General features: G+C 36.4%; 1 pseudogene; it reads right to left on the bottom strand.

Annotated features, from left to right (window-relative positions):
- Nucleotides 1-11,353: 11,353 nt before the first annotated feature.
- Nucleotides 11,354-11,418, bottom strand: LOC123325196 (annotated as a pseudogene).
- Between the last annotated feature and the right edge of the window lie 355 nt (nt 11,419-11,773).

The raw sequence follows: 11,773 nt of genomic DNA, 5'->3' as shown, positions 1-11,773 counted from the left end.
TTATGAGTATTTTACCAAGTTCTTCTGTGATTATGTTTTTTCTACTTCGGAGGGCTCGAATATAATTTCCTTTATAAAAAGGCAATGCTAGAGGGGCGTCTGGGTGGCTCAATTGTTAAGCGTCTGCCTTTGGCTCGGGTCATGATCCCGGGGTCCTGGGATCGAGCCCCACATTGGGCTCCCTGCTCAGCAGGAGGCCTGCTTCTCCCTCTCCCTCTGCCTGCTTGTGTTCCTTCTCTCTCTGTGTCTCTCTCTGTCAAATAAATAAATAAAATCTTTAAAAAAAAAAAGGAATGCAAAATGGGACAATTGGTAATATTTACTAAATTTATAGATTCACAGACCCAGCAATCCCGATTCTGGGAATCATACCGATTGATATACATGCACAAGTACAAAATGTCATGTACCAAAAAAAAAAGGCAATGCTAGAAAAATAGGTTTGTGTTTTTTTTTTAAATGCCCTTAGTGAAAAAATGAAAGTCTGGAAGCATTTTATTGGTGTTCCCAGTTGGAAAAAAAAAGTTTAGCTGTCTATAAAATTTGGAAGTCTGGGAACCACTCATTTGGAAAATAATATCTGTATTTGATGACTAGCTTAAGGAACACTGATCTAAATTACTCCAACACCAGTGTTTGTAAAATCTTGTTTTGAAATGTGAAATGTCAAATACCTTTATTTTTCCCATCATGGCTTATAGAAGAGGTCCATTTAGGATTTCCCTTGAATTTTTTTTATCTACAATTTTGTTTTTATCAGCGTTTGCACTAGAGCTTACTGTGAGAGTAATAGTCTTACCTAGCACTGCTAATAGCAAGTTTAATTTGTTTTCAAAAGATTTTTGCCTCTTTTTTTTTTTTTTAAAGATTTTATTTATTTATTTGAGACAGAGAGAATGAGAGACAGAGAGCGAGGAAGGTCAGAGGGAGAAGCAGACTCCCTGCCGAGCAGGGAGCCCGATGCGGGACTCGATCCTGGGACTCCAGGATCATGACCTGAGCTGAAGGCAGTCGCTTAACCAACTGAGCCACCCAGGCACCCCAGATTTTTGCCTCTTGAGATCAAGCTAACTGAAAAAAAATTAAACATCTTCTTTGGAAAGCTCTAGCTTCTCAGCTGGAAATCTTATATTGATGAGCTGTTAACCTTTATCGTGTATCATTAACAATCATTTGAAAACATTGTAACCATTTTGTTAATTGGGGCAGAATACTCCAGCTGTGTCATTGTGTCATTGGAGTTCCTGTATGAAGACATCATCAAGTCTTTAAAGAATAGGCCCCCAGAGGGATGCGGGAGTGACTGAATCTGTTTCTTTTAGTTTCTATTTTAGTTTCAAAAGATGCAGACTCCAAAGATCAAAGAATGTTATGGTGTTTCCAAAAGTAATACCAATGGTTTTTCCCCTAACTCCTTTCTATTCTGTGTGCCAGTCTTGTCTATTTATTCAGACGAAATAAATTGTGTAGATAAAGATACAAAAAAGAGGGGCACCTGGGTGGCTCAGTTGGTTAAGCGTCTGCCTTCGGCTCAGGTCATGATCCCGGGGTCCCGGGATCGAGTCCCGCATCGGGCTCCCTGCTCGGCAGGGAGTCTGCTTCTCCCTCTGACCCTCCTCCCTCTCATGCTGTCTCTCATTCTCGCTCTCAAATAAATTAAAAAAAAAAAAAAAAAAAAAAAGATACAAAAAAGAACCAACAAAAAAAAATAGAAGCTCTGGCCAAGTCCATACAGATGCGCGAATAGTCTAGTTTACCAGAGATGACAGTGTTAAAAAAAAAATCGTCAATATCATACCCCAGGTCTCCTGATTGCCAATACAGAGCAAATATTTGGATCTTAAAGCCTCTCCCTCAACTTGCACATCATTATTTTGTCATTTGGGCAGCTAGATGAGTAGATCAAATCATTTGTTTTGAGGATCAACCTGTTGAGAATTGTAAGACTTATTTGTAAGCACACGTGTCTTTGGTCATGTTATTCACTGTATCTGAAATTGCAGTTTACTCATTTGGAAATAAGAATACCTTGTATGGAGGTTCCTCAAAAAGTTGAAAATAGAGCTGCCTATAACCCAGCAATTGCACCACTAGGTATTTACCCCAAAGACACAAGTGTAGTGAATCTAAGGGGCACCTGCACCCCAGTGTTTATAGAAGCAATGTCCACCATATCCAAACTATGGAAAGAGGCCAGATGTCCATGGATGGATGAATGGATAAAGATGTGTGTGTGTGTACACATATACACACACGCATATGTATGTATACACACACACAATGGAATACCACTTAGCCATCAAAAAAAACTGAAATCTTGCTATTTGCAATGATGTGTATAGAATTAGAGGGTATTATGCTAAGTGAAATAAGTCAATCAGAGAAAGATAATTATTATATGATCTCACTCATATGTGGAATTTAAAAACAAAACAGGATCATAGGGGAAGGAAGGGAAAAATAAAACAAGATGAAATCAGAGAGGGAAACAAACCATAAGAGACTCTTAATCATAGGAAACAAACTAGGGGTTGCTGGAGGGGAGGATGGGGTAACTGGGTGATGGACTTTAAGGAGGGCATGTGATGTAATGAGCACTGGGCATTATATAAGGCTGATGAATCACTGACCCCTACCTCTGAAACTAATAATATACTATATGTTAATTGATTGAATTCAAATTAAAAACAAGAATACCTCTGTTCAATGCTGCTGAAGATTGGTTGAGTTATAGATACATAAGGTATCTCTCATATCAGACACACTCAGTTAACTTATTTTCCATTTTTCTCATCAGTGGCAATCTTGATACTAAACTCACTATAATAATAGTCATGATTTACTGAATGTGACAAAGAAATCTGGGAGGGGATGGAGCACTTGCTGTACTTAACAGCAAAATGTAAAAGAGCTGCTATTTTGAAAGTTGGCAGCAAATATTTTATAGAAATGAATTCCATGTCCAATCCATCAACATGTTTTATATGTTCAACTCACAAAGGCTATCCCAAATCTCTCCACTTCCCTCTGTGCACTCTACTCGAGCCTTATACCAAATACCCATCATCTCTGACTTGGAGCATTCTAACTGTAGCATCTACTTGGTTTCCTTGCTTCCAGTCTTGCCTACTCCTCTGAAATCTGTTCTTCAATACAGTATCCACAATGCTTTTTGTAAGCCATAAATCAGATATCCAACACTGAGAATTTTCATTAGAATAAAATTCCCACTTTTTGCCATGGCAGTGAGCCTGCTTCATTCTCTGGCTTCATGTTTGTATTAGTTTTCTGGGCATGCCAAAACAAATGACCACAAGCATGGTGGTTTAAAAACAACAGGAACATATTCCCTCACAATTCTGGAGATTAGATGTCCAAATCGGGGTGTCGGCAAGGCCACGCTCCATCTGGAGGATGGAAGAATTCCTTCTTGCCTCTTCCAGCTTCTTGTGGCTCTTGGCATTCCTTGGTTTATGGCAGCGTGACTCCAGTTTCTTCCATCTTTATCTTTACAGGGCCTCCTCTGTGTGTGAATGTCTTTCTCTGTCTCTTACAAGTCCACGCTCACGGATTTAGGGACCGTTCTATTTCAGTATGCTCTCTTCTTGATCTTTACCTTAATTATATCTACAGAGACTCTCTTTCTAAATAAGGTACCATTCTGAGACTCCAGGCAGACATGAATTGGGTGGGGGGCATGCTTCAACTCACTACAATATTGTGGCATGTTCCCTTTCAGTCATTACATTATAGCTACCTTGACCTACCCACTTCACTCACTCCCCAGGGCTTCTATATGTCCCCTTTCCTCCTCCTGGAGCATCTCTATCCCTGAAATTTTCATGGTTAGTTCCTTACCAGTCAGCTTAAATATCTCCCCTTGAGAGAGACTTTCCTTGCCCTTGGCTAATAAAATAACACAGGTTATTTGCTATTCCATTACTTTCTTTTATTTTCTTTGTTACAATTATGACTTTCTGAAGTTATCTTTTAATTTTTTAATTTGTTCTCCATGCTTATTTTTAATCTTATACCATTAGATTCCAACAGAATATAAAATCCATGAGAACAAAAACTGTACTTATATTTTTCATTATTATATCTCTTGTATACATCTCAGTAATAGGAACATAGTAGCACTCAATAAATATTTGTTGAAGGAATGAACAAGTAGGAGAAAGGGTATGAATTAGGGGTTAATTGACCAAGATCCTAGCCCTTACTTTGTCACTAACTAGCTATGTGACCTTGGATGCCACAAATACTCTCTCTATATTTATCAGTTTCTCCATTTATTAAGTGAGAGAGTTGATTTGCAAACTTCAGAGAGGAAAGGGAGGGAGGGAGGAGGGGAAGGGGAAGGAGAAAGAGGATATCTGAAGAGCTCACCTCATCTGGGGGCAAAAAGAGTCCCCTCCTTTTTCTAACCCAGGAAACTCCAATAAACCCTTTGGGAATCATGGATGTGGAGGATGACATCTTACTATAATGCCTTCCAGGGGTCGGGATGCAGGTAGGAGGGTGTGGCTTGGTGTGGCTGGCTGAGTCTGAGGGGGACCTTAAACACATGACGGTGGTGTCTTAGGGGTCAGAGGCCAAACACAGGCATGGAGTAAGTAGTTTTCTGGTTAGAAGAATCTTTTACTACAACTTTCAATAGGTGCTTGACCAAATTTTCATCAAAGAGACAAGATTTGCAAATAGAAATGTCCATATAGTTTGAATAAAGCCTGTACTGTGGCTAAATTAACAAATTAATTGGAGAGCTCTAAGTTTCAATAAGATTTTGGGAAAGCAATCTTTTTTCCTTAACAGTTAGTTCTTTCTGAATGTAGTCATGGATTCTATTTTCTATTTTGTCAGTTGGCTCTTGAGCATATTTCAGATCATTTTGATCTCATGTAATAGCCTGGGTCAGGGACTCCATTGGTCTGGAAGTCGGGTTTTGATTTGCTTAACCGCACCATGCTAGAGAGAAAATATCTGATGGCTGCAAAGTGGTATGAAGATAATATTACTAACATGCTCGCAAGTTCAAAAGAAGATAAAATTTGAATTTTCTTTTAATTCATTTAAGAGCAATTCAGATGAATAAATAACTTCTGAATATGCCTTCTAGAAGTTTTTTGGTTTTGTTTGTTTGAGAATTCTACACAGTGAATCCTGCCTGAGTACAAATTCTGAAAATGCTTTCTAGAGAAAATAGAAAGAAGATATTTTCAGCTCTAAGTTGACCTCCTCCTGGAACAAAACATAAAAGCAATAATACTTCAAAGACAAAGAAACATCAGCTTTCACTGGTGATTTCCATGTCTGCCATTGTGCTTATTATCTGACTAACAGAACTAATTTTGTTTCAGCCTCTGAGATGAGATAATGTATAGCCCCAAACACATAAGAACTGACCCTAAATCCAAATGTGTTCTATATCCAGAGCAGCTGCTACCCTTTTGGCTATCTCTGAGACATACATATTGGGAAAGTTTTTCTTTGAAATTGTCATCTCAACAATAACGATTTCTAAATATGATGCTTCAGATCCCTATTACAAGAGCATGCAGTTATTCAAGTTATATATAAATAGTTTGACTTATAATAAACCATTCATAGTCCTTAACCCAGTTCCTCTTTTACCAATAGTGGTCAGCTGGATATTAGCCAAGATGCAAGGGTGGTCTGTGATTAGAAAACCAAACCTCTCTCTGGGAGAAGTTGACTCAGACACACTGTTTTTAGTTGTTCTTAGCCATCAAATAGCTGTTGATATCTTTTAACATGGTAACCAGAAATGGACAAAGTTGTATACAGACCTAGTTATTTCCAAAAGACCTGTTCTCTAGCAGCTAGCATGGTGAATTTTAAAGTCCTTTACTCTGAAGAGAAACATTCATTTCCTATGTCATTTATTGAATGATAAAAAGTATTCTTCATGAAGTGAGAATTATGAAAGAAGGAACATACGGTTGCATATACTGACTATATAGTTGAAACACAACATGGTAGCATGGAAGTGGGAAAAAGATCCAAGTCCTCTAAATCATGAAGCTATCTGCATTTGGTCCCTTCCTTTCTTCCTGTTTTCTACTTCCTGCCTTTCTTCCTCTCCATTTTTTTCTTCTTCTTCTACATAGCTAAGGATTTTTGCCTACCCTTTACTATTTACTTGGGATATTTTTCTGGAAGTGAAATTATTGGGTCAAAGGAAAACCATCAACTTTAAAAAATTTCTAGTAATTGATTTTTACTAGCCTGGTTGGCAGCATCTGTGTTTATCAGCAGTTGCATTCATACAGGAATCCTTCCTATATGAAAACCATATTAATAACAAACCAATTATTGAGAGATCTAACATAGTCAAGGCATGTGGTAATACAAACAGTCTGAGAGGAATTTTGATTCTGGAAAGTTCTGAATCAAGAGATGAGAATAGTACACAGAAAAAATTAGGGAAGTGCAACGTTGACTTACCTGCTCAGTCTTATAACTGAAGATACAGAGATGCTCCTATGCTTGATGAAGGTGAAGTTCTGGTTAGCCTTTCAATTATTATTATATTAAACTATAAAATTGAGCATAGCTAAGTGGGAAATCTTTAGATCTGTATTTTCCCAGTAGTCAGAGTCATTAACCCTGATATTGACTCTATATCCCAGTGAATAGAACGCTCTAGACTGAATTTATCAGCTTTGCCCCACTTTTCCTCTGGAGCTTTTCTGACAGGAAGGAATACAGTTCTCAAACCTTCAACCTCAGCTTTTGCCTCAGCTTTTTTCTCTATTCCCAGTCTTCCTTGCAAGAACATTGGATCTTGCTCTTCTATAAATGTTGCCGCCTTTCTTCCTTTCCAGCCTCTGCTTCCCTATTTTTCTAATTATTTTCAACATGAAGACATTATATAATGAGGCACCACCACACATAGTCACTGTAGATATGAAAAAAAAAAAACAACAAAAACCCAGGACAAATCTGTGAAGGTTGGACTCATCTTGGAAAGCTTAATGAAAATCATGGGTTTGTCTAGATTAGGGCCTGATAGAGACAACTCTTAAGAGCAATTAAGCAATTAAAAGCAATGAGAATGAAAGTGAATTGAGGGGGGTTATTAAAGGAGTGCTGCAAATTTAGCAACTTGAGTGTTCTGCCTACTTCTGTCTCAAGACTGAGGAGCTGAAATTAAATGGCATGTATACTGTATCTATAGTGAAGCTATAATATATCTATAATAAAGATAAAGATATAGATAGCATCGATTCATTAAAATTCATTTTAAATCCATGCACCATTTGACTGATTAATATGTACACAAAGTGTAATAAGCAATGTAGTCAAAATGTTGAAAAAGGCCAGTTTAACATACAGACAAAATCTTAATTTCTCAAGGGTCAGAGTTCTCATTTTTTCATATGGTACACAAAATGCTTAGCCTGCTTTTGAGATTCTCATACTACAGTAATCTCAAATAAGTATACAGAGTATGTAGTATTTTCAGCTTGGCCACTGATGATAGTTCAAACAGATTTTTAAATTATTTTGCCTTTATTTTAATGTAAATTTTTTACTGCCAGCTCCAGAGAGTATTTGCTTCAGAAACAATTTGAAGTTGGAATTTTTGTTTGCTTTTAACATTTTTGGTCAGTTTCTTGGAAGTTTAATTTACATACAAAATTTACCAATTGCAAGCCTATAAGTTGATGATTTTTAACAAACATATACCATTGTATAAAACATGTCTATCATCTCAAAAACTTCCCATATGACTTTTTTTAGTCAATCTTTGTGAGCTTCTTAACACCCCCCAGTGACCACTAATTTGCTTTCCATCATTATAGTTTTGTGTTTTCTAGAATTTTATGTAAATGGAATCATATGGTATGGGATTGCATGAATATGTGAAAAGTAAGACTACAGAAAAATGTAAAAAAAACACATTCTTTCTAATGACATTAAATATTTTGGAACAGCTATAGTAAGGAGTCCCAAAGAGTTAACTTATAGTCCTAATTGCAACTAAATCATCGACAGAGAAATGAGCTCATTGGTATGGCAAGAAAATAACTAGAAAATTAATTGAGCCTAAACAAATTCATCTTAACTTCTCTTACTCCTCCAGCATGGACATGTTTGTTCTTTGGCACTGAATTAATTTGAAAAAGTCTCTAGTGCTTCTGGTATGTGTATGTTTTACTTCTAAAGTATTTGAACAGCTTTTAAAGAAATTCTTTCCTTGAACTGAATGAAAATGTTCTTCCTGGGAATAATAACATAAACTTCATTCACCTTTTTCATTGTGTATCTTGCTCTTCTTGTTAATTAGCAGAGACATATGTGCTTACCTACACTGTATTTTTCCTTATAGCATAGTCTTTTTTTTTTTTGCACCAATGGCTTAACCTGCAGTGACGATATATGCCTGGACTTTATAGTGAATGAAATTGTGAGTAAAGGTGCACAAACACTATTAAAACAAAAACAAAAAATAAAAAGTTCTTACAATGAGGAAAAAATAGACATGCTTCAAGTGTTTAGTACCCTTTTAGTCTCCTTTTTTTTAAGCTTAGCAACCAAGGCTGCTATACTTCAACTCTTGTTCCATGTTGTAGAGTATAAGAAGTAAATATTTAGGTTTTTTTTTTTTTTGATGTGTGGTGTGGTTTTTATTGAGAAATATATTTTACAAAGAAAGGTGCATAGATAATATAAATGTATTGATTAAAGAATAATAGTAGAACAAATACTCATATTCTCACTACCCAGTTTCAGAAATAGAACATTATAATTCCTCTGTGTATCTCAATCCTGTGACATTCCCTTGTTTTAATTAGAGATTAAGGATGCATGTATATTCCTAAACAATACATTGGCTTTTACTTTCTTGGCCCTTTATATAAGCATCAACATGGATGAATCTCACCAATATTGAGCACGGAATAAAAATTACATCACAAAAAGATAATCACTATGTGATTCTACTTATATAGTGGGCCAAAAAATACTTAGTTTTGTTTCATATTACTAAGGCTATTATAAAATCCAGTTCCTCTCATTGAGAAAAACATGTGCTACTAAAAAGCTGATGGATAAATTTAAAATGGAATTATGTATTCAAATATATCAAAAGAAGGTAGGAAATGGAGGAACAGAGAAAGGAAAAAACAGAGGGACAAACAGACATAATTCCAAACAAGTAATAAAATGGCAGACATAATTCCAAACATATCAATTTATTACATTAAATATTAATGGAGTAAACATTCAAAAGGCAGATATAATCAGAATAGTTAAAACTGAAAAACCCCAGGGTGCCTGGGTGGCTCAGTCCATTAAGTGTCTGCTTTTGGCTCACACAGGTCATGATCCCAGGGTCCTGGGATTGAGCTCCATGTTGGGCTCCCTGCTCAGTGGGGAGCCTGCTTCTCTCTCTCACTCTACGCTTGCTCTCTCTAGTGTGCTCTCTCTCTCAAATAAATAAACAAAATATATATTAAAAAAACTTGCACTTGCTCTCTCTAGTGTGCTCTCTCTCTCAAATAAATAAACAAAATATATATTAAAAAAACCCCTGAAAAACCCCATATAGTGAAATGGTTGGAAAAACAATATGCCATACAAATATTAAGTGTAAGAAGGCTAGAGTAGCCATATTAATATCTGAAAAAAATAGGTTTTAAGACATAGAGTATTACCAGAGATAAGCAGGAACAATTCATAATGATAAAAATGTCAGTTCATCAGGAAGACATATAGTCATAAACATGTATATGCCAAATAAGAGAACTTCAAAATACATGAAGCAGAAATTGACAAAATTAAATGGAGAAGCAGACAATTTTATAGTTACAATTGAAGAGTTTAATGTCATTGACCTGTAATGGATGAAACAACTACACAAAAATTTAGTAAGGACACAGATTTTAACAATAGTATTAAACACTTTGATCTAATTGGTATTTATAGAGTTCTGTAACTACAGAATACACAATTTTTAAAGTACACATGGCATATTTACTAAATATTTCCATTCTTCACCTGCACTGCTATATCGTAGGTTAAGCCACCATCGTCTCTTGCCTTGACTCTTATAATAGTCTTCTCACTATTCTCCTAGTTCCCACTCTTGAATCTCCTATAATTCTCAACACAGCACCCAGGGAGGTCCTTTAAAAACTTTCATCAGATTGCCTCTCTCTTGGACTTATAATCCTCCAATTTCTTACTTAGTGAACATTTCCTATGAAGGAGTAATTCATTTGCAGTGTAAGAAGGGACCAAATAGCTCTCAGAAGACATACAGTTATACGAAATAAACCATTTAGTTGAACTCAAGACATTGAAGCAACCTACTAAAATGACCTGTTTTATGTGTACGAATAGCAATGTGGGGTTATGTGAGGTAACCAGTAGAATAGCTTTTTCTGTTGTCTCTTTTGGGATTTTGGATTGGATGGGGTGGTGGGGGTGGGTATTGTATTACTACCATTGAAAACAGCTCCAAATTCTGAAACAATACATTTGAAAAGCCCATTTTTTTTCTTGGCTCCCAAGTTAGAGAATGTGGGTGGCAGTTGATTTCCCATTTTCACTTGGTGCCAAATTCCTCTGGGTTCGATTTGATCAAAATAGCAGGTAACTAACTTCAGTTGAGTGATAAGAAGCTTAGCCGAGGAGGAAGGAGAAAAGGGAAGGATGGAGGTACCATTGACTTGGTGTGTTTTTGTTTTTGTTTTGTGGCAAATGTAGATGTCAAAATATTTATTTGACTAAATGTTTTATTTTTGGTGTTCTTGGTGATGGTTTTATTAGATTCACTTATACTTCTGGGATCTTGTGAGAAGTTGTTGGTTCCAATTACTTTATGGCATAAGTTCAAGGGTGATAGGTCATTATGTCATAGAGAAGAAGACATTTTGGCTGAATCATTTACTTTTTATGTTGTGACACTGAGAACAGTGCATGCAGGGACGTTCATTGTCCAGGAGATGCCATTATAGGAGATGGAAATAATAATTAAGAAAAATAAGTTAGTGAATTGATGGCAGTAATGGCCCCAGTTTTTTCACTACTTCTTATAAATTTGCCCTTTGGTAGTGCCTTCCCATAATGAGTCATATGACTTATTTTGATCAATGGGATAGGCTTTAACCAGAAGCTGACAGCTGATTACAAACACATGAGTGACTTAGATTGGCAGAATTGCAGAGCTGACCCCAACCTAAATTGTTGATCTGTAGAACTGTGCATGATGATAAACAGATGGTTCAGGCTCTAACTTTGGGGGTCATTTGTTATGTAGCAAAAACTAGCTATTATGCTAAGGCAGTGAGAACAGATCCATTCTAAGGACTGGAAAAGGAAACAAGATCCATGCTAATCTTCTCTGTATCGTTCCAATTTTAGTATATGTGCTGCCGAAGCGAGCACAGGAAACAAGATCCATAGAATATTTTATCTACTATTGTAAACCATCAGATTAGTAGCCATTCTGTAAATTGGAAGCCAGAATTATCTCTAGGAACATTTCAAATGCTTCAGTATTCTTGTACACTCCTCTGTAGGAGAGTTCGGTAAACACTTCTTTACTGACTGTGTTTGATGCAGAGGAGCTGGGATAGTTTCAAGGTTGTTTTGCTAAAGTGCGTTTGTTCTTTTAAAGTTTAGTGAAAGGCTATTTACCATGAGGCTCTTCTCATTGTTGTCTCATTCTTGTATGTCTTATTTTCCATAAAAGTATTAAAAAGACTTCATAGGAGGGGAACCTGGGTGGCTCAGTTGGTTA

Source organism: Neomonachus schauinslandi, chromosome 6 (genome assembly GCF_002201575.2).
Source record: "Neomonachus schauinslandi chromosome 6, ASM220157v2, whole genome shotgun sequence".
Lineage (NCBI taxonomy): Eukaryota > Metazoa > Chordata > Mammalia > Carnivora > Phocidae > Neomonachus > Neomonachus schauinslandi.
This window is presented reverse-complemented; position numbering and strand designations above follow the sequence as displayed.